Raw genomic sequence first — 20,776 nt, forward strand, 5'->3', positions numbered from 1 at the left:
GGCGCTGTGACGTATGGAGAGGGGGGCGGCGCGGTGACGTATGGAGAGGGGGCGGCGCGGTGACGTATGGAGAGGGGGACGGTGCGGTGACGTATGGAGAGGGGGACGGCGCGGTGACGTATGGAGAGGGGGACGGCGCGGTGACGTATGGAGAGGGGGGCGGCGCGGTGACGTATGGAGAGGGGGACGGCGCGGTGACGTATGGAGAGGGGGACGGCGCGGTGACGTATGGAGAGGGGGACGGTGCGGACGTGGGCAGGAGGCGGCACGCAGCTAGATGAGAGGGAGGCGGCAATACCCCCGTGTTTCCCCGAAGTCTTACTTTCGGGGTACGGCTTATATTAGCCGACCCCCCTGAAACCCCCGATAAGTCTTACAATCGGGGAAACACGGTAGATGTCACCGATTTGTTTCCCGTTTGTTCATAAAGTCCTCGATGAGTTCTTAACCTGGGTAATCCAGAGTTGAAGCCGCCTGTTGAGTCCGTTTGCAGGGTGATGGGAGTGACTAGAACATTTTAATTAAATTCAAAGCCAGACATTTTGCAAACAAATGCATCCCCAGGTCCTCTGGGTTTTCATGAATAACAACAATAAAGCTTATTCCTAAATTCCCATTTTGTTGGCATCTCAACAAAGTTAAGTTTCCTTTATGATCCTTTACATCATTCAATAAATAATACAGACAAAGTGTTTTTATCTGCGGTTAAACATGGATTTCAGCAAGGGAATCTCCACTTTAGTGCTCTGTCAGCTAAATATAAATACATATAATGTGTTGTTTTATGCCTGTTGTAGTCTTTAAATGATTCAACCTAATCATGCAGACAGATTACATTCATTCCAAATTGATCCTAGTTATCAAAAATGCAGCCAAGTTCAGTTTATTAATTAAATTGGTTAAAAGTCTGGTTTCCGAGGAAACCAGGCAGATTGAATGGAGTTACTTTCTTCCCCTCCTCCTGGATGAGCATGTAGCAAACCGTCGCTACACGCTGAGCAGGCACTGGCTCAGCTTTTGCTGCGATTATAATGTGCTCTTCTGCCCACAGAGCATGCATGGGGATCCTGCAGTAAAATGCAGATTTAAAACGAAACGGGCAAAATTTAAATATCGACGCCAAACTACGTGCTAAAAACGATCCCTTCTACAAACTGCAGTATTTTCTGATGACACACATAGTTCTGGGTTTGTCGTTTCTCTTTCCCCCCATAATGTTTTCATACTTCATTGTGTCTCATTTGGCACTTTGTGAATGGAGGTTGCTAGGCAACTAGGGTGCAGTAAAGCGTGGCAACATGAGTTTTGTATTTAGGCTTATTAGGAATTGAAACAATAGCCTTAAGTAGTGTAGAACAGCACTTAGCACATTGCAATACAGCGTGGCAGTAGAGTACTGTGATTTTTATATGTAAATATATTTTACATTTGTTTACAAGAGAAAAAAAAATCAACCAAAGAGAGAACAGCGTAAAGAAAACGTGGAAGCTAAGGTATCTTTATGCAGCGGTTTGCACTGTAATCACACGCTAATCTTTGGTTTTATCTCTAGATAAAATTTATGTTGTCTCTGCAAAAACTTCAGAAAAAAGAAAAATCTAAATCTAGTGAATTTTGTCTCGTACGGCTTCACTTTTAATTTTTTCTTAGCTTTTTTCTCAACCTTTTATTTTATCGGCTGTTTAATATATGTGTCAAAATCACCCCACTAGTCATTTGTGTTATTGGAGTTCGATTGGCTGCAACACCATTGGTGTAAACTGATCTTGTAAAAAAAAATAACAAAAATCATTGTGAAAGGAAGAAAAAAAATAAAATAAATCTAAAAATATTTTTTAACTACACGTGGAATGGGAAAAATTATTGGTAACCTTTGCAAAACTTCTTAATAAACCTTGAAATTAGTCAAGTAAGAGTAAAAAAGTATTTGGTAAAATGTTTATTCAAGCACTGAGTAACTGATCAAATTATATCAATCATTTAAAAATTGCATAATCAGATGGATAAGTGGAAATTTTGTTTTTTTTTATGGACCAAAATGACAATAATTCACAAAAGTGACAAATATTTTTTCCAAATCAGTTTTTTTCAATAAAAGATTGATGAAACTTTAGTAAAAACTGCTGATGTCCGGTGAATCTTTGGTTAAAACATGTTTATTTCTACCCTCTGTTTTTGGTTCAGTGGGTAAAAAATCCAGAAATTTTACTCAAGTAAAAGTAGAAACTAAAGCAGAGTAAAATAATCTTAAACACATTTTTTTCCCAAAAAGTTACTATAACTGAGTAAATGTAAGTAGCTACTACCCCACTGTGAACATCACCAAACAGGTTTCTATTTTTACATTGACTTTATGTATCAGACGCATCAATGTCAGCCAAAAATTATAGAAAATAAACAACAAAGGGTCTAAAACCAAAATTATTTTATTACACAGCAGTGCAGAGAAGAGGCAGGTTTTTGAATAACCAGTGTGGCTCAGATCAGAGTTTTTGATGCACCAGTTGCTGTAGCTTTAAGTTAAATCTTTGTTTCATCTGACTTGACTCCAAATTCACAACTTGAAGATTAGGGTGATGGCAGAGAGGCTGTCCAAACTCAAAGATAAATGATGAAATAAAAACAATCCACTGATTATAGAAAACAATAACAATTCAAACATTAGCAGGATTGTAAATATTTCTATAGTTTGTCTCATTTTCTATCAGAAACTTCTTGATTTAATGTAAATAATGGTAAATCTACTGATTTACTGTAGAGTCAGTTTGACCTGCTGAAATACAGAATACATAGAAAACATGCAGCTTGTCCCATATGTTGCCGTCTTTCAATGTGATTAAAAATGTGATTGCAAACAGCAGATTGTGAGGAATTAGCAGGTTATTGATGTTAAACTCTTGTTGTTACTTTGTTATCAGCACATTAAATCAAAAACATATTGACTGCATATTTTAGTTTGGGTAAATCCAACAACAACTATGATTGTTGGTGTAACAGTTGTTGGAATAGTTGTTGGATGACAAACAATCATGACCTAAATTAGCATTAGCATTTATACAACGGTAAAACACAAAGCTTTTAAAGATTTCACAAACTTCCCCAACATGCAATGATTGTGCTGCAGAAACCTCTGAGACGTAAGGATTTGTCACTCAAATGAGTAAAAATACTCTACGCTGTGAAACCTCGCTGTGACAAATGATGCTTTCTGGCTTGCAGAAAGAAAACCCTTCGCAAGTGGAAGCGGATTTCCCCAGCGCCGCTCTTTGCCACAGAATCATCTGTTTGTTGCCGTCTGAAACAGAGAAGCTGTGGACAGAGTCCTGGTGGATTCGAGGCAATGGCAGTGAAAAGGTCAAAGGTCGGACGTTTTCATAGCAGTGCCTCATTATCGAATGTCTTGTCCGGGTTCTTGTTTGCTTACAACCTTCAGATGCCGTTAATAAAGGCTGTGTGGGACCAGTTGCAGCGTGACGCCACGACAAAAAGCTGATGGTTTCAGTAAAACACGCTAACGAACGTATGGCTGCACAAGGCAACAGGAGGATGATTAATGACTTATCACATTAAACTGATGTGTGATTTTAATTGTGTTTCTTATTTAATGAGGACATTAAATAACAAAAAAGTGAAATCATTCTGTTATGTGCAACTTTATGTTGACTGTTTGCTTAAAATGCTGACAGAACAAACTTCCTCCAGCCGAACAGAAATAAAGCTGAAGTCATCATCTTTGGACCTAAAGAGGAGTCAACGCACAGCTTCAGTTATTACAACTGAAACCAGCAATCAGGCCTGAAATCTGGGTGTAGTGATGGGACTCTGACCTGAACCTTCAGAGCCACATTAACGCAGTTACAAAGTCGGCCTTCTGTCACCTGAAGGACATCTCCGTGTCCCAGGGAGATGTAGAGAAGCTCATCCATGCGTTTATCTTGAGTCGCACTGATTCACAGGTCTGACTAAAAGTTGCAGCTGATCCAGAACGCTGCTGCTCAGGTTCTGGATCAGAGCACCAGATCACCCAGTTCCACAGTCCTTACACTGAGAGAACAGACTTTAAAATCTGGAACAAACTTCCTGAAAGCTGCAAAACAGCCGAAACACTCAGTTCCTTTAAATCTAGACTAAAAACTCAGCAGGTTAGAGTTACTTTTGAAACATAATCAATGAAACATTTTGATTTGTAACGACTGCAAAATGTAATGTTTTGACTGTTGATTGCGTTCTGACTTTGTATTTTTGTGTTTTTATGATGTAAAACACTTTGAAATGTTTTGTTGCTATGCAAATAAAATTTTATCGATTTAGTTTGGTAGTAAAATGTCATAAAGCTCAAGGTGTATAAATATTTTTCCTTTACAGAGCTCTCCGTCTAAAATATTTCTGCTTTCTGCTAGCTTAGTTTCTGTCCATTCTGTTGATGTATTTTTAATATTTAAATTTAAAAATCGCCTAATGCTCTGGAAACAAAGTTTCCTTCATTGGAGGATTTTTGGTTTTCCTTCTCCTCCTCACATTTTATCTCACACTCTGCCTCTCTGTGCCTCCTCTCTCCTTCTGACTTGCGTCAGCACTTCTGCCTGCTGATGAATATATGAATGAAATTATTACTGAAAAAGTACACACACACACACACACACACACACACACACACACACACACACACACACACACACACACACACACACACACACACACACACACACACACACACACACACACAGACAACTTTTCTCCAGCAAATCCGCCACATGAGCTCATGAAGAGATAAATATTTAAATCGGCTCTTCAGCATTAAAATGAACAGAATTTCTTTCTTTTTTTTTAATCGTCAGGTGATTTTCTTTGTTCCTCTAACATTTCTTTGTTTCTAGAGCAAATATTCATCCTTTTGTTTCCTAAAACATGTTTGTTTGTTTTTTTTTACAGAGGACATAATTGGCCCTTAGATCCCAGACATGATGGACGAAGGACAAAAAGCCAAAACTGAAGACAACAAAAAAAAAAAGACAAAGAACGCTGCGGAAAGAAACTCCGACGGGTAAAACCTCCAAGTCGTCCCTCCCTCCCCTCCTCCGCCTTTCGACTCCTCTAATTTCATTCTTTCTTTTTTGTCTCCGTTCTTCCTTCATTTTGCTGTTTCTATGGCAACCGTTTGTGCAATCACAGAGGAAGAAATGATACCTGAGGGGAGCGAGCGAAGGCAGCCGAAGAGCAAACAGACAGATGAAGATTGATACGGAGGACGTTCAGCTCTCAACACGGCCGTCCTGTAATAAGCTTCACAGACGAGCGTTAAAGAGGAAATGCGAAGAAATGACGAATTACAATCCGGGGATTGTAAATGCAAAGTGTGACTGAACCATCTACCCCCCGTTTGGAAGATATAAAGGCAGAGAGAATAAGGAAAACATCTTTGATTGTTAATTATTAACAAAAGTTATCTGCCGTTTTCTGTCCCGTGGAGTGTAAAAGGTTTTACTGGGTGTCAGGGAACAACTTTAAGTTGGCCCACTTCTGGATGTACTAAAATCAAACGGTGAATAATTTAATAATGCCCTCTTAGCTCTTCACTGTTTGGGAAATGTAATGATTAGCATGTATCTACACAGGAAGTGCTTTAACCTACTTTTTCTGCCATCTGTCTCACGAAATACATGTGGCAATGGTTTAACCGGCGCAAAGCACTTAAATGTTATTTTCTACTTTCAAATGCTGCTATGTGAAAACTTTTTAGTGCCTAAGTAACTACAAAGACTCGCAAAAGAAACAAAATGGCGGAGCTTCCTGTTTACCTCGCTTCTCTAGAGATTATTTTTAGACACAGTTCTGAACAACAGGAAGGAAAAGAAGCAGAAAGTTGGATCAGAACAACGAACGGGAAATGCTTAAACGTAAAGACAGAATATTTATTTTACACTTGCAGATCAGGAAGACTTTAGTTTCACTGCTTTAGTTTTACACTGATCCCAGAAAACCTCTCTGCTTCCCTTTCAAATCAAAATCAAAATCAAATTTTATTGGTACAGCACATTTCAGCAGCAAGGCATTTCAAAGTGCTTTACATAATTAAAATAAAAACAGCATGTGACATTGAATAAACAGTGAGAAAGAGATTTAAAAGAAGATAAAAACATTAAAACTCGCGCCCCTTTCCTGCTGATCTCAGAAGAGAACGTAAGCAGATGCAAATATAAATGTGATTTTTATTTTCTCTGCTATGAAATCAGTTTGTTTTCCCAAAACAAATGCAGTAGCAGCAGTTTTAACAACGTTCAGCTCACTTTTGGAAACTGCTTGTTCCTTCTTTTGGATATTTTGGAAAGGAAAATGTGTTGATAGGTGAATCTTCCACAGATAATATGGTGTCATGTTGGGTTTATCCACAATGTTATGGGGTCATGTTTGTAAACTTACATATTTAAAATTAGCTACAAATGTTTTGTTTTAGAGAAAAATATCCATGTTGATTTTTAAAGCCATATTTTCACCATGTTATTCACACATTTATAAATGTCGGAAATCCAAACTAAATATTTAATTCACAAGCTAAATATGTAGCTTTCAATTAAAAAAATAGTTAGGAAGGAAGCTAGATAGTTAGTTTGCAAACTAAATGTTTAAATCTGAGCTAAATATTAAGCTTTCAAAATAAATATTTATTTCCAAATCAAATATTTGAACATTAAATGTTTAGTTTGGGAAATAAAAGCCTATTTCCAAAACTAAACAATTCATTATATATCTAAATATTTAGCTTGCTGACAAAATATTTAGTTCAAAACTAAATGAAACTAAATTAACTACAAATTTATGTTCAAGCTAAATATGTAGCTAACATGCTAACTAGCATGTTGATAAGCGGAAGTGGAATATCAAAACAATTCCTCTCATCCTATAAACTTAATTTCCTAATGGTGCATAATGGTTAATTATAGCAGCAATTACAATTTATCATCATTAAATAAATTTAAAAGATGGGTCTTTGAAGTCTGAATCTTAAATTGTAATGGGGGATCTTTCACACATTTTTATTATTCGCTGTTTTTTAGCTCATACTATGGAGTTAGTGAGAGAGTCCATCCATCCATCCATTTTCTTTCACCCTTGTCCCTCAGTGGGGTCGGGAGGGTTGCTGGTTCCCATCTCCAGCTAACGTTCCGGGCGAGAGGCGGAGTACACCCTGGACAGGTCGCCAGTCTGTCGCAGGGCAACACAGAGACACACAACCATGCACACACACACTCACACCTAGGGACAATTTGGAGAGACCAATTAACCTGACAGTCATGTTTTTGGACTGTGGGAGGAAACCGGAGTACCCGGAGAAAACCCACGCATGCACAGGGAGAACATGCAAACTCCATGCGGAAAAACCGGGGCCGGGAATCGAACCCAGAACCTTCGTGCTGCAAGGCAACAGCTCTACCAACTGCGCCACTGTGCAGCCCGTTAGTGAGAGAGTCATGATTTCAAAATGTCCTTCAAAGCAGAAGAAAGCTGCGTTTAAGTGACTCGGGGAGAATTTGGTTCAAGCAACACCAGTGTATTATTTTACAGGAGAAAATCACAGATGACTCACAGACTGTTACGTTCCTGCTTGACTGACAACGTATTCAACAGCCCACCTTCTGCCTTGGAGAAACTCTAAATTGCTTCCTTAATAGGGATTAAGACGGGATTTTCTCATTCAGATGTTCCTGTAAAGTGGCCTCTGGAGTGAGTCACGCAGGAGTTGTTCATAAAAGCTATTAACTCTGTTCAGTTGAGCTCAGACTGAAGATTCAGTCTCATGAGTTTCCGTTTGCTGCTGCTTAACATGTTGTGGATTTTCCCCCCCCCAACAAAGTCACAGATTACCAGAGGTGGGCAGAGTCCCCAACAATTTACTCCAGTAAAAGTAGAAAACAGACGTCCAAGAAATTACAACACGTAAACAGATCAAATTATTAAAAATTACATCATCAAATAGACCAAGTTATAAAGATACGTGGATTTTTTTTAACCAAAATGACAATAATTCATATAAGTAACAAAAAAATAACAGTAAAATAATAATTCTTCCCGTAAAATCTCCTGAAAACTTCAGGTGAGTTTTTGGTTTGTTTTTCATTCAGTGGGAAGAAAATCCAGAAATTTTATTCAGGTAAAAGTAGAGATATTTCATAATAAAATTACTCAAGTAAAAGTAAAAAAGTATTTGGTAAAAAGTAAAACACTGAGTTACTTATCAAGTATCAATCATTTAATGTTTAAAAATTACATCATCAGATTTCTTTTGAGTTTTCTATAAAATGTATGAATTTATTCATAAAATTTATTTTGGCAGAAATTTACCTCTTCCGTTGTAGGTAGAAAAAAAGAATCACATTTCTGCCAAAAACTAAGAAATTTTGTGCTTTGACTCATAAAATGTATAGAAGGCTCAAAATAATTTTTTTGAAAATTCAAATTCATAAATTTTCACATTTTTTTGTAGAAAACTTTTGAAATTTCAGAATTTTTTTGGCTGAAATGTTGCGCTTACTATTTTGCATGTTTGCTGTATTAAAAGAAAAACTTTTGGCCTCGATTGAATCAAATTTTTTCAGTAATAATTCCAGGATTTGGGCCACTTTATTTCAAAACATTTGCTCTATTTAGCCGAGTTTAAGTAGGAATAAAAGCTGATTTGGGTCCAGCTTTTCATCTTTTAATCTTGGATATAAAAAGACAAATACTTTGTGTTGTACTTTACATTTTCCTGTGTAAGAAAATAATGTTTGTAACATTTTTACCCTGATTACAAATTACAAGTCTCCATTTGCATCTCTGGGCCACACAAAATCACTCCAAGGGCCACAAATGGCCCCCTTGCCACGCTTTGGACACCCCAGATCCAGAGTCTTAACTAAGACTAAAAGTTAGAATGGTTTAGTTTAAACAAAACACTTCAAAAAGGATTAAATATCAGTTTGATCTTTCCGGTTCTGGCTGAAAAATGTGTAAAATCCAGTGAAAGTGAGAAAAGGCGTTATTGGTGAGAAGGTTTAATAATTTGGTAAATGGGTCTAAGATGCCATCTAGTGATGCTGAAAGGACCAGCTCAGTCAAATCACAGCCTGTGTTTCCTGACTCAGCAGACAGGGCTGATGAGGAGGATGGGTTTCCATGGCAACAGCAGACAGAGAGAAAGCAGAAAACCGAGAAAGGAAGAGAAATAGGGGAAAGAGGGAAAGAAAAACGAAGGGCAAGAAGGAGGAAAATGCAACAAGGCCACCGCTCCAAACAGAAACGCTAACCGTTAGGCTCAAAGGTCAAACTTTAACATTTGTTCCTTTTTAATCTCTAGTTTTGAGTCAATAATTCATTAAGGCGCCGCAAATGTTTACCTGCACTTTGCAAATCTATCAAACCAATTTCCCCTGAAGGACAACGAGGAAAAAATAATTAACCCCGTTACTCAAAGTTTTATTAATTCAGCCTCACGAAAAACATTGCTGTCGTTTCCTAAATGCTAAACAGATGTGGATATTTTACAAAGTACTATTTGGTATCTGTGTTGTTACTAACAATGGGAAGAAAAAATTTTTTTTATTTGTTCATCAGTTTAGTTGCTACTGACAAAAATGTGATAAAGATAAATAAAATCCCAATATTTGCAACTCTGATCAGTCACTTTGTAAAAATTTAACATAAATGCTGCATAAGACATAATAAAGGATGTAAATCTGCACAAACGGCTTCAAACTCTAAAAAACTGTGGACTCAAAAGTAGTCAGATAAAAAAGCCTAAAATGAATCAAGTAAGTTTTCCAATGTAGATCCAAAACTGTTTTTTTATTTTACGTTGGTGTAAATTTCCACCAAAATCTCAGAAATTTTGTGATTAATCTCAAATTTTCAAAAGAAAATTTTTATACATTTGAAATTCAAAAATGTCCAAGTTTTTTGTAGAAATTCTCTGATAATAATCTAAATAAATTAAACAAAAATTACTTGCAGATTTCTTTGTATATTTCTAGAAGATTTCTGGGATAATGTCCTAAATTTCTGTACATGTTTTCATGTTTTCATGTATTAAAAGAAAGTTTTCAGTTTCTTTTGGGTTAGTAAATGTATTTTCAGTAATAAAAACAGCATTTGGGTCACATCCTGTTGTGTCCACATTGAAGTCGCTTTAACTTATTACTGCATTTGTCCAGTAAACAGAGAGATCTCTCTTTCAGTATACTTCAACAATTTTCACTTTGGTATAAAGATGTTGCTGTTGCACATCCACACATTTGTGGGGGGAAGCGCCAGAAGCATAAAGAGAAGTCTCTATTTATAAAAATATATGAGATTCAGATAAAATTACACAAATTGAAACAACAGTAAAAAAAATATATATATTTTTGATCAAATGTTTTTGCGCTGAGGATGAGGCAGTTTTTCAGCTGTACTGAAATGCAGAACTGCAATGAAAACACTTTGCAAACAGCACAAGTCATGTGACCAACAGCCGGATGTTACCTCTGCCAGAAACGACAAAGAAGATGATGGTTTGTTTTTGTTTTAGTCAGACAGAGTGCAGCTGGTTCCACCAGAGCTCTCACAGCATCGCACAACTCATGAAAAGTTGTGTGGCATTCAAACGTGTTGAATCCATATTTATTCATAATTAACATAACAGACTAAAATTTCCCCAAAACGACACATTTGTTAGCTGCATAAGACATCAACATCTCCTCTGATGGATGAATTCAGAATACATCTCATGTTTACATCCTTTGCTGCCATGACTTTTAGTGACTTATCCCGTGAGCAAACCAATTCATGTGTGATTTTAATTTCATTACCAACATTAGCAGAATATAGACAAAGCTCTGAGCACATTTATTGCTGCTCGTATCTGGTTGTAAATGATTGTAGGTATGCACAGAAGAATAAATAAAAGACTGAAGATTGTTCCTTTGCCTTTCATTTTCTTTCAAACCAATGCGACGTTTATATTTCCAACGAGAGGTAAACATTGAGAACCTACCAGTACTGTAGGCCAAACAGGGTTCAGATGCCGATGTATGAGGCTTTGGTGAGTCTGTCAGTCACCCTGGATATCAGAGGTGGGTGGAGCTTATATCCCCAGGTGGCGGTCTGTGGTTTGTAAGGTTCATCTCTGCCTCCTCTGAACTCCTCCCCTGAGCCGCTGCAGGGTTTTTATGGGTAGCACGCTATGCTGAACATATTTTTATCACTCAGCTGGACTTTTTCTTTGACTTTCCTCTTAATTTCTGTCTTCATAAGGTTTTCCTGTGTGAAGGAAGGAAACAGAAAACATTCTGTTAGCTCAAAAAGCCTGTCTGAATGGATGCTAATGAGCATTAGTCAAGCAGGGTGGAGGAAGAATTATGCTGTGGGAGACTAAATGAAGCCCCAGCATGGAAAAATGTGTTTGTGGCTTATTGAAGTTCCGCCTTCAATAAGGACAATGAGACTAAACTTACAAAATGGTTTAGATCAGGGGTGTCCAAAGTGCGGCCCGCGGGCCATTTATGACCCTCGGATTGATTTTGTTCGGCCCCCAACTGCTATTCAAAAATTACCCAAGTTTGGCCTGCAGATGCAGAGGGAGACTTTTAATTTTTAATCAGGGTAAAAATTCACACCAACATTATTTCCCTACACAGAAAAATGTAAAGTACTATACAAAGCATTTGTATTTATATAACCAAGTTTTTAAAAAAGGAAACTGAAAACTGGGTGTTTTCCTTCTAATACAGAAAACACGCAAAATTATAGCAGTTTTAACTCAGAAATTAACGTTTATGAAGTTGATTTAACAATAAACAAGTGTCTGAAATTTGTTTTCTAAGCTCTATTTTTTAATTCATCTTAAATTGTAAGTTTTAACTTGCTTCAATTTAAGCCAAATTGTTATTTCAGAACATGCACACATTTCTCTCTTATTTTAACTCACATTATCAAGATAAAATAGGTACATATTTTACTTTAGAATAATTTAAATTCCTGTTTCAAACTGCATGAACAAACCTTCTGACCTGATAATGAATTTGATTAAACATCTCAATGAATTCAGCTCAAGGTAACACATTTCCATCTCAGGATACAAAAACATGCCGCTAAGCACCCTGGGAAATAGTTCTCACTCCTGTCTTTTCTTTTTTTTATTTTTTAAAGTGCTAACCTAAAAACTCATCTGGAGGTTTGACAAAATTAATAAAAAAGTTTACGCAACTTACAAGTGTAAGTTTATCTTTCACAAACTCACATTTAAGTTCAAAATCTAGCTGGACTTAAATATAGTAGACACCACTAAATGTGGCTGAAACGTTTTACAGTGAAACAACATTCGCTGTTTGTTGGGACTGCTCCTTTAAGCTAATTTACTTCTGTTTGCCCTGCCTTTCCTCCTACGCTCTGCTTCCCTCTCTTTATCCCGTCCATCCCTGCAAACAAAGTGAGAGCCAAGGGTGAATTAATAAAGGAGCGAAAGTAGAGCACAACTCCCCGAGGTCTGCCTTTTCTGGGACGCTCACACAGAGAAAGGCTCTCAGACACACAAACGACAACACAATCTACATAAATCTAAGGCTTTACTGTGATAAAAGGCAAAAATCAGATGCTACAAAGTGGTAACAAATCACACGTCATTGTCTGCAAGTAGTAAAACTGAGGAGAATGATGAGAAAATAAGAAAAGAATTAGGATTTTTTTAGCTTAGATGTTAAAAGCACTTTATTATTGGGCTTTCATTCATATTCTTTGTGTTTATTTTCTTTGTAATGATCTGATTGTTCATTTTCTTCTGTTAAATTTTATCTCTGTACTACAGTTTTGATCCTCCAGTCCTTTTGTTTTTCCCAATTATCTTATTTTCCTTTTTTTGTCATTCATCATAATTCCTTCACGTTTCTATTTTTCTTTATTCCCTTATTTTTTAAAAGGCTTGCTTATGTAACTCGATTTATGAAGTGAAGAATATAGAATAGCCACACAAACTGATAAATATTATAATATTATCCACTTACAGCTGATAAAAACAGCTGTTTTTCAACGGGATGCTAACCAGATTTTTCCATACATGCTAGGCTACATGACGGCATGTAGCCTAGCATGTAGCGCGACACTGTCTCCATGGTTACCAATAGTTAGACGCGCACCTTCTCCATAATGCAATATTGAATATCTTTGTAAGTCTACAAACGTATAAAGTATATGAAAGTTAAGTCTTCTTACCAAGTAAAAAGCGTTCGCTGAAAATCTGCGATTAAACCGAGGGCTGCCAGTTGTTATGATTAACGGCTGCTCTCCATCGCCGCCGTATCTTTCCTCATTAAGTTATACAATGAAATAAAAAGTTTGGTTTCTACCCATGTCTGTTTATGCAGCAACCCATGATTATTTTAAAGGGGAAATAAACCAAACAGAGGTGATATTAGGCTGGTTTTTGACAGGCTTTAAAGCAGTGGTCCCCAGACTACGGCCCGCGGGCCGAATCCGGCCCGCCTCCACATTTGGTCCGGCCCCCTGAACAATACCAGAGATTTTTTTTCATATATTGTATTTTCCGATTTATATGTGGATTTTTCTTCAACCACCAGGGGGCTCTGTAGCAGGAAGTGTGTCCTGTAAACTGTGGGTGTTTTGTTTTGCATGGCGCATTGCTGCCATCTGTTGGACTTTTAGGGAACTGCTTGACTTTTATGTTATTTAATCAGTACAGTTGTTTGCTAGCGGTAGAGCAGATGAACACACGTGTTTGTTATGAACGCCGCATTCGAAGCAATGCCTGTAAGTAGCAGCTTCTACTTCAAAACGAGCATTTATGTCAACATATGAGGAATTCATGTTAAAGTTACTTCCCCTCAATGGAATATATACTAGTCAGTCCCAGTGACCGTTTCACTAACGGTTTTTGGGTAAAAATCAATCGAGTAACGCGCACCTCCCCCCTCCCCCATAAATAAAGTTATCCTCACAGGAAAAAGTTTGGGGACCACTGCTTTAAAGGAACTAGGTTGTTTTAACGTCCATCATGGCGGAGCGGGCCGATTTCTGACGTCACATGCAAAGAGTCTCTGTTGAATAACTTTCATACAAAAACCAGCTGTTGAGTCTCATTCCTGCAGATCTAAAACAAGTTACTAGTACAGACAGATAACACTGGTCCTTAACAGGTCTTATTGCTCTAAGCAGTTAACAATTCTGGCTCATCTAGCGAGCAAAAATAAATCCCTCAGGACTTTGATTGAGATTCAACACACCGAAGCGGCACAGTCAGATGCTGGGGATCAAGCCAGCAACTGTTCAATTATTCTTTGAATTTCCTCACATTTCTGCCAGCCACTAAGCTCTTCATCCCCAAATATATCCGCTTTTACTCTCTGCTTCTACCAATAACTTTGTTTTGTTTCATTTCATTGTGTTGACCAAAGCTGAACAGGAAGGTGAATGAATGAAACAAGTAAAAACTCCTCGGTAATCAGTGGATGCTCAGAGGTTTATATGAACTGATTGATTAAAATGTTTCAGAGTCATAGTTTTTATTTGATAAATGATAACAAATGAACAATTTAATTAGATCCACTGTTATACAGAGACAGTTTAAATATTGTATAATCTGACTAATTGTAACAAAACTGCATATAAATGGATGAGCACATTTCCTAGCAACAAATGAGAGAAATAACAATAAAGAACAGACAAAATAGAAACAAAAAAGAAGAAATCTGCAACAGACTTAAATCAGTGAGCAGTTTGTCTCTGAGTATTTAGGGAAAATAGACCTTTCCTCTGTAACTTCTACTCTGTTTGCTTCCTATCTGATCAATAAAGAGAAATATTACCACAGAAAAAAACACTAACGTCTAAACTTGTAGCGCCTTGCGTTACTAAACTATAACATTTTTCTTGAAACCCATCTTGCTGAATATTACTAATGTACGAAGCTAAAAATAAAATACTTCAAATTAAAATGTCCTCCTCATTTAGGCGATGAAACAACCTGCATCACCAAAAATAGTCTGTATGAGATACTGGTGTTACTGGGAGGCCTCCTTCTAAACGGCCTGAACTGGGATATTAAGTTTTATAAAATGAGAAGGTGACGGCTGCCGTCTACATCTATCATGAATAAAGATGAGTGTTGTAATTATTCTTGTTTAAATGCGTAAAATCAAAGTTATTGTCGTTAGGAACATTTACTCAAGTTTCTTATTTAGCAAAATTAATTTAAATGTTTCATCATCACTGAGCAAGACAGAGATTCCTTTCAGTTTTGTAGCTTTTCTTTTAAAATATATTTTTCTTCTTTTTCTGCACCAAAATTATCATCAGCTTCCAGTAAAATATACCAATTTGAAAAACTGACACAGTTTGCTTAGCCAAGCTTTTTCTTTTAATCTAATCTACAATGGCATCTTGGTTTAAAATTGAAAACACACACACACACAAACTCAAGCTTGCCCGAATTTAGCACTTTCAAATACCTCATGATTTTCAGTAAGAATGGAAAACACGTATTGACCGAATGGGATGTCCGGATCAGATATTGGCCTGGAGTCCCGATCAAAGCTTTGAAAATGACAAAACTTAGTTCATATCCTGCATTACGTTAGCTGCATCACCCATATGGAGCTAAATTAGTCTCAAAAAGATTCATAAAGCGCACAACTCTACAACGTAATTCACATAACAGAGGTAGACAGAGAACACAAAAGTTGTACTAAAGAGTAGTTGTACTTCAACATAGTTTTACTGAAGTAAAAATAAAAAAGTAGCTATTCATGAAATTACTCAAGTAAAAAAGTATTCGTTAAAAAAAACTACTCAAGTGCTGAGTAACAGACCAAATTATCAACCATTTAAGAATAACATGATCAAACGGACAAAAACATAAAGTTAAAAGAAAATTTTGGTATTTTAAGGATCAAAATGATAAAAATGTATATAAAAACAAAAAAAATATCTAAAAAACAACAAAAGAAACATTTTTCGCAATCAGTTTCATTCAACAAAAACGTATGAAACTTGAATAAAAACTGCAAGTGTGCGTCTGTGTCTGGTGAACTTTTGGTTAAAACATGTTTGATTTTCATTCGGTGGGTAGAGTAAGAGTAAAAGTACTTCACAATAAAATTACTACAGTAAAATTAAACAGTACAAAAGTTACTCAAATAAATGCAATTGAGTCAACTTTTGTGCACATAATGCACAAGTGACATGATGCATTCAAGGCTGGTGGAAAGCTGGGATATCTGAGAATTAGAACTGTAATGGGGCCTTCAATGCAAAATAAAAGCTTGAATATTTGAAATACGGTATTTTTGTTTGGCCCAGTTGGCCAAAACCGATAAATTAAAAAATGTTACTGGATTCTAAAAGTACAAACTGCTGAAATATACTAATGAATGTTTTTTTCTTTTCTGGTAAAAATAAAAACTCTGAAAACTAAGGAGAGCAGCAGCACCATCTCTATTCATATAGTCATATATTCTGTGTAGCAGCTGAGTTTCTCTGTGCTCAACGTTGCCTGTCTTATTCTGTGGTGTGACTCAATGGGTGTTAATTCACATTACAGGCCAATATCACCACCTAGTGTAAGGAGTAGGAACAGGTCAGACCATTGTGTGACCCACTTTTGATACGGAAACCCCCTTTTCAAATATTTTTTTCTAGGAAACACTCACTTTGGAAAGATGTTTTAATATTTGAGTAATTTTCAATTATTCATTTTTTTAAAAAACAGTTTAATAACTTTTCTAAGCCAGCTGAAATAATACAGGAAACTCAATTTGCAGAAAGAAAACCAATCCACTGAAATACTTGTCATGTATGATAAAACATCGATTCAAGAAAAAAAACACATGACCTGACTATGACATATCCTTCCCAAATGGATTAAAGACAGTGGAAGTAGTGGTAACCAGGATGAAGCTGCCAAAATAAAAGCTCAGCAATAAAACAACTGTGTAAGAGTTAAAAAGAAACTGAACTTTAGACATCATTGAAATATTTTATGTGATGTCCAATGAAATGAAGAGCAAATTGGAAGGAAGACAGATTTTAAGTCATCAACAAAATAAAATTGCAAGAGCAAGAAATAGTCTAAAAAGTGAGAGTTGAGGAAGAAGAAGCAGGAAGATGGAGAAAAGAAAAGAGCCTCTTGCAGAAGCCCAAGGGGTATCCTGCTATCCCAGAATGCTCTGCTCTAACCTACTTTGGTATTTCTGTTTCTGTCTTTGTCTCTGCAGCGCTCTGAGTGGGCTACAGCTACCCAGTACACACCATATTTGAACGGGTTTGTAGGTGTGTGTGTGTGTGTGTGTGTGAGATCAAATTAAACAAAGACCACACATTTGTTTAACTGCAGCTTTAGGAAGAGCAAATCTGCAAACTTTTGATGATTACTGTTCCTATTTTTAAGTGTTTTTAAGCTCTGCATTTGTGTGTTTGTAACTGTGTCCTTAACATGACTCAGTCCAAGTGTAGCCTATATATCTGAGTGTGTATCTACGGGTGAATGGGTTTGTGGATTGTATAACTGAGTGTGTGTGAGTGTGAGTGTTGTGAGGACTCAGTGGGCAGCGCAACGACCAGCTCAGCAACACTCTGTTACCATGGAAAACATCCATCCAGCTCAACTTTCCTCCTCGTATTAATGACTTAAATAGGCATCTACTGATTTATTAATATATATTTAATATTTTTTCTAGATTTTGCTAATATTAATTAAATAATATTGGAGAAAAAAAATACTTATTCCATTGGTAGATTATTTCACTTATAAAATGAGAAAAATATCTGGTTATAAGTGATTTTATTTGCCTTTATCATCAATATTAAGGAATTATTTACTTAGAACAAGCTCCTATATCTTGCTGAAAAATTACTTGTAAGTTAGTTGTGTCTTATTTCAGAGATACTAAGATATTTGAACCAGAAACTAGACCAAAGATACTTGGTAAGATTTTGTGTTTTTGCAGTGTAGTTTTTTTTTCCAAATGAAAAAGAAAACTTAACATAATTCTATGTTAAAGTTTAGTTTCAACAAACAACTTCATCGTGTCTCAAACTGGGCATAAAATGTTCAGAAAATTTTAATTTCAATTCATTCACCTGCTCAAAAAAGGTTAACTAAATTCTACTTTTGTCTTATTTATTCCAACAAAATATTTTTTTCTGACTGATAAAAGACCTGAAACAAAAAACAAGCAGAATTCCCTTTTACAGTGCATGTAAGGTGAGATGTATTATATGATAAATGATATAATAAATAGTGATACACAGCTGGGCTCCACCTGCTGCATGCCCAGCAACACAGACACAATTATACTTCTATTTAAGAGCACTCTCTGATTCTCTCATGCGATATGATAATAGTAAAAGCCCGCCGGAGACATGTGATTTACACATTAACACACGTAACCCTCCTGTTCGTCTCAGCTGCAGTAGGCTGACTTCACGACAGAAACACTCAGGTTTACTGCAGCTATTCTAGAAAAACAGGAAATCAAACTGGTGGTCAACGTCAGTCCAGCAATTTCTGCCTCTATACGTCAAATAAAATACAATAAATAATCTAAACAAACTACTAGTCAATAGCTACCAATCAGCAGTTAGCAGTTATGAAACTAAACGTAGCTAAATGGGACATTAATAATAACAGTTAAAAATACACAAGACACAGCAAAATTACTCATGAAACGCTGTATATAATTAAATTTCCCTAAAATATGTGTTAAAATATAATGTTTGTAAAGAAAACACAGAGCCAATCCTAACGTACCAGTTACCAACGGCAACAGGAAAAGGGGGAGGAGCTGTCAGTTACTGGTTACTACGGTAACCACCAACCGTCAAGAGCAGCAGAGCAGAACTTCCGCATACATTTTCAGCAAAAGACTGGAGAAACAGCTTCATGACTAAACAAAATTAATTTAGGGAATAAATACATTTTGACAAAATTCACAGAGTTACATTTAAACTTTCTAGTCTTTGTCACACTGCTGAGTATTTGGCAATGTCATAAACAGACAAGACGCCATATTTCAAAATCCTCTTCCCTCTGTGGGTGTGTGTAAAATTTTACTGTAACATCGAGGCAGCTTGAATTGTAGTCTATTTTATTCAGATTTTAGGAAAAGCAAAAAATGAAAGACATACTAGAACACGTCATATTTTAAGGTAGTGAACATTCAGTCTGTAGCAAAAGGAAAAATCTGGCAACCATGCTTAATCATATTACTAGAAATGTTTCTCAACCAGTGGTTTCTGCAAAACACGGCACCAACACAAGCCAGTTTCTCCTTCTCTGAACCAACTATTTACTGATTCCAGCATTACTCTGTGGCTTCATCCCACTTTCAAGATACACACCAGTGAGATTTCCACGCTCTGCCTAGATGAAGCACTGATATTATATTTACGATGAGGGGATTGCATGGTTTTCATGGCAACACACAGTTACGCTCATTGTCAGTAAAAACTCGATGTTACTACCAGCTGCCATTATTATCTCATGAAAGATAACTTTTTATTTTTTTATTGTAGTTTGCAATACTGAGAATTTCTGTTCAGAACATAAAGGTACTCAAAATATCAGTGTTAATTATAATTTCTGTAACCCTGTGAGTGCTAGTTGGACCTCATTGTTGTAGATTTTGACAAGATTTTCTTAAGATCAATTAAATTGTATGTTAGTTCATGTTTTTATTAACCTATACTGAAAATTTAGGATGTTTTTTTTTTTTTTTAAATCTTAATTTCACAACTGAACCATAATGTTTGAAAAAAATAATGTAAAATATAATACTACGCAGAAATTTAAGTGACTTTCTGACTAAACAAAAGCTTATAAGTAGGGCTGGACAATATGGCCGAAAATCGTTTCACAATATTAGTGTTTCATATAAGTCAAATATTGATAATTATTGATTAGTTTTTGTCTTATTCACAAAAAATGTCACCCCTGTGCATTAATGATGCACTGGGGTGAAACATTAAACTGCTGCTGCACAAGTTACTCAACAGGTCGTTGCTAGGTAACCAAAGAGCGAGTGCGTTGCTAGGTAACCAAAGAGTGAGTGAGTTGATTCTGTATCAGAGTTCAATGAATTTACTGAAAATCCTATCAGTATTATCAATTGACATTGATCACACGTACATCACATATATTGTTACTGATTTATGGTCCAGCCCCAGATATTAGTCGATTAAATAACACTTTTTTAACCACTAATCATCTTTATGGCAATGTCTATTCTAATATCTAATCTAATGCTTACTGAGCAACCCAACTCTCACATCTTTTAGTAAACTTCTGCTACAGAATCAACACAACTCAAACATTACAGCAGTTATGTTATACTACTGTTTTTAAATCAAATCCTAAGCTTTACTTTCTTCTCTGGTGATGATTCCCTCACATCTGCAGGTTAAATGTGTGACATTGGAAATAAAACTGAAAGCTTTCCCTACGTCTCGGATTATTTTGACCACTTGGAGCACTGGAATGGTTAGCTGAAACTAAAACGGGGAAAAACAAATAAACAGATCACCTTACATTACTATAAAGTTAATGTATCTCTTCCTGAAATGGCAAACCACGAAATTTTGCACCCTTGATTCCAGTAGACATGCACTATTCAGAATGCATCTAAAGTGGCAGATGCTCCAACTTTATAACAGAATTTGATTTCTAATGAACTGTCCTGTTTTTCCACATATATCAAACTATGTAATGCCAGGACAGATGGCAAGAAAAGGAAATTGTGTCGCATTTTGTTTATAA

The 20,776-nt window shown here is 36.3% G+C and overlaps 1 protein-coding gene and 1 long non-coding RNA gene across 6 annotated transcripts in view; one reads left to right on the plus strand and one right to left on the minus strand.

Moving 5' to 3' along the window:
• On the plus strand, positions 1 to 6,692 carry LOC145551398 (uncharacterized). Its single transcript, XR_014087219.1, has 3 exons — positions 1 to 1,493; positions 4,933 to 5,044; positions 5,173 to 6,692. It is a non-coding gene; the product is annotated as an uncharacterized LOC145551398 (long non-coding RNA).
• lrrc7 (leucine rich repeat containing 7) overlaps positions 1 to 20,776 on the minus strand; it is a 154,166-nt gene that overhangs the window by 118,463 nt on the left and 14,927 nt on the right. For 3 of the 5 annotated variants that reach the window (XM_008406230.3, XM_081606037.1, XM_017304403.2), the window contains one exon: positions 11,009 to 11,274. The exons of 1 other annotated variant lie outside the window; for it this stretch is intronic. The gene's annotated coding sequence lies outside the window, so the exon portion shown is untranslated. Of the gene's footprint in view, positions 1 to 11,008; positions 11,275 to 13,221; positions 13,318 to 20,776 lie in introns of those variants that run through there. One more of the 5 variants, XM_008406231.3, reaches the window with a different exon arrangement.

The sequence above is a fragment of the Poecilia reticulata genome, chromosome 4 (assembly GCF_904066995.2).
Source record: "Poecilia reticulata chromosome 4, P_reticulata-male-v2, whole genome shotgun sequence".
NCBI classification, from domain to species: Eukaryota; Metazoa; Chordata; class Actinopteri; order Cyprinodontiformes; family Poeciliidae; genus Poecilia; species Poecilia reticulata.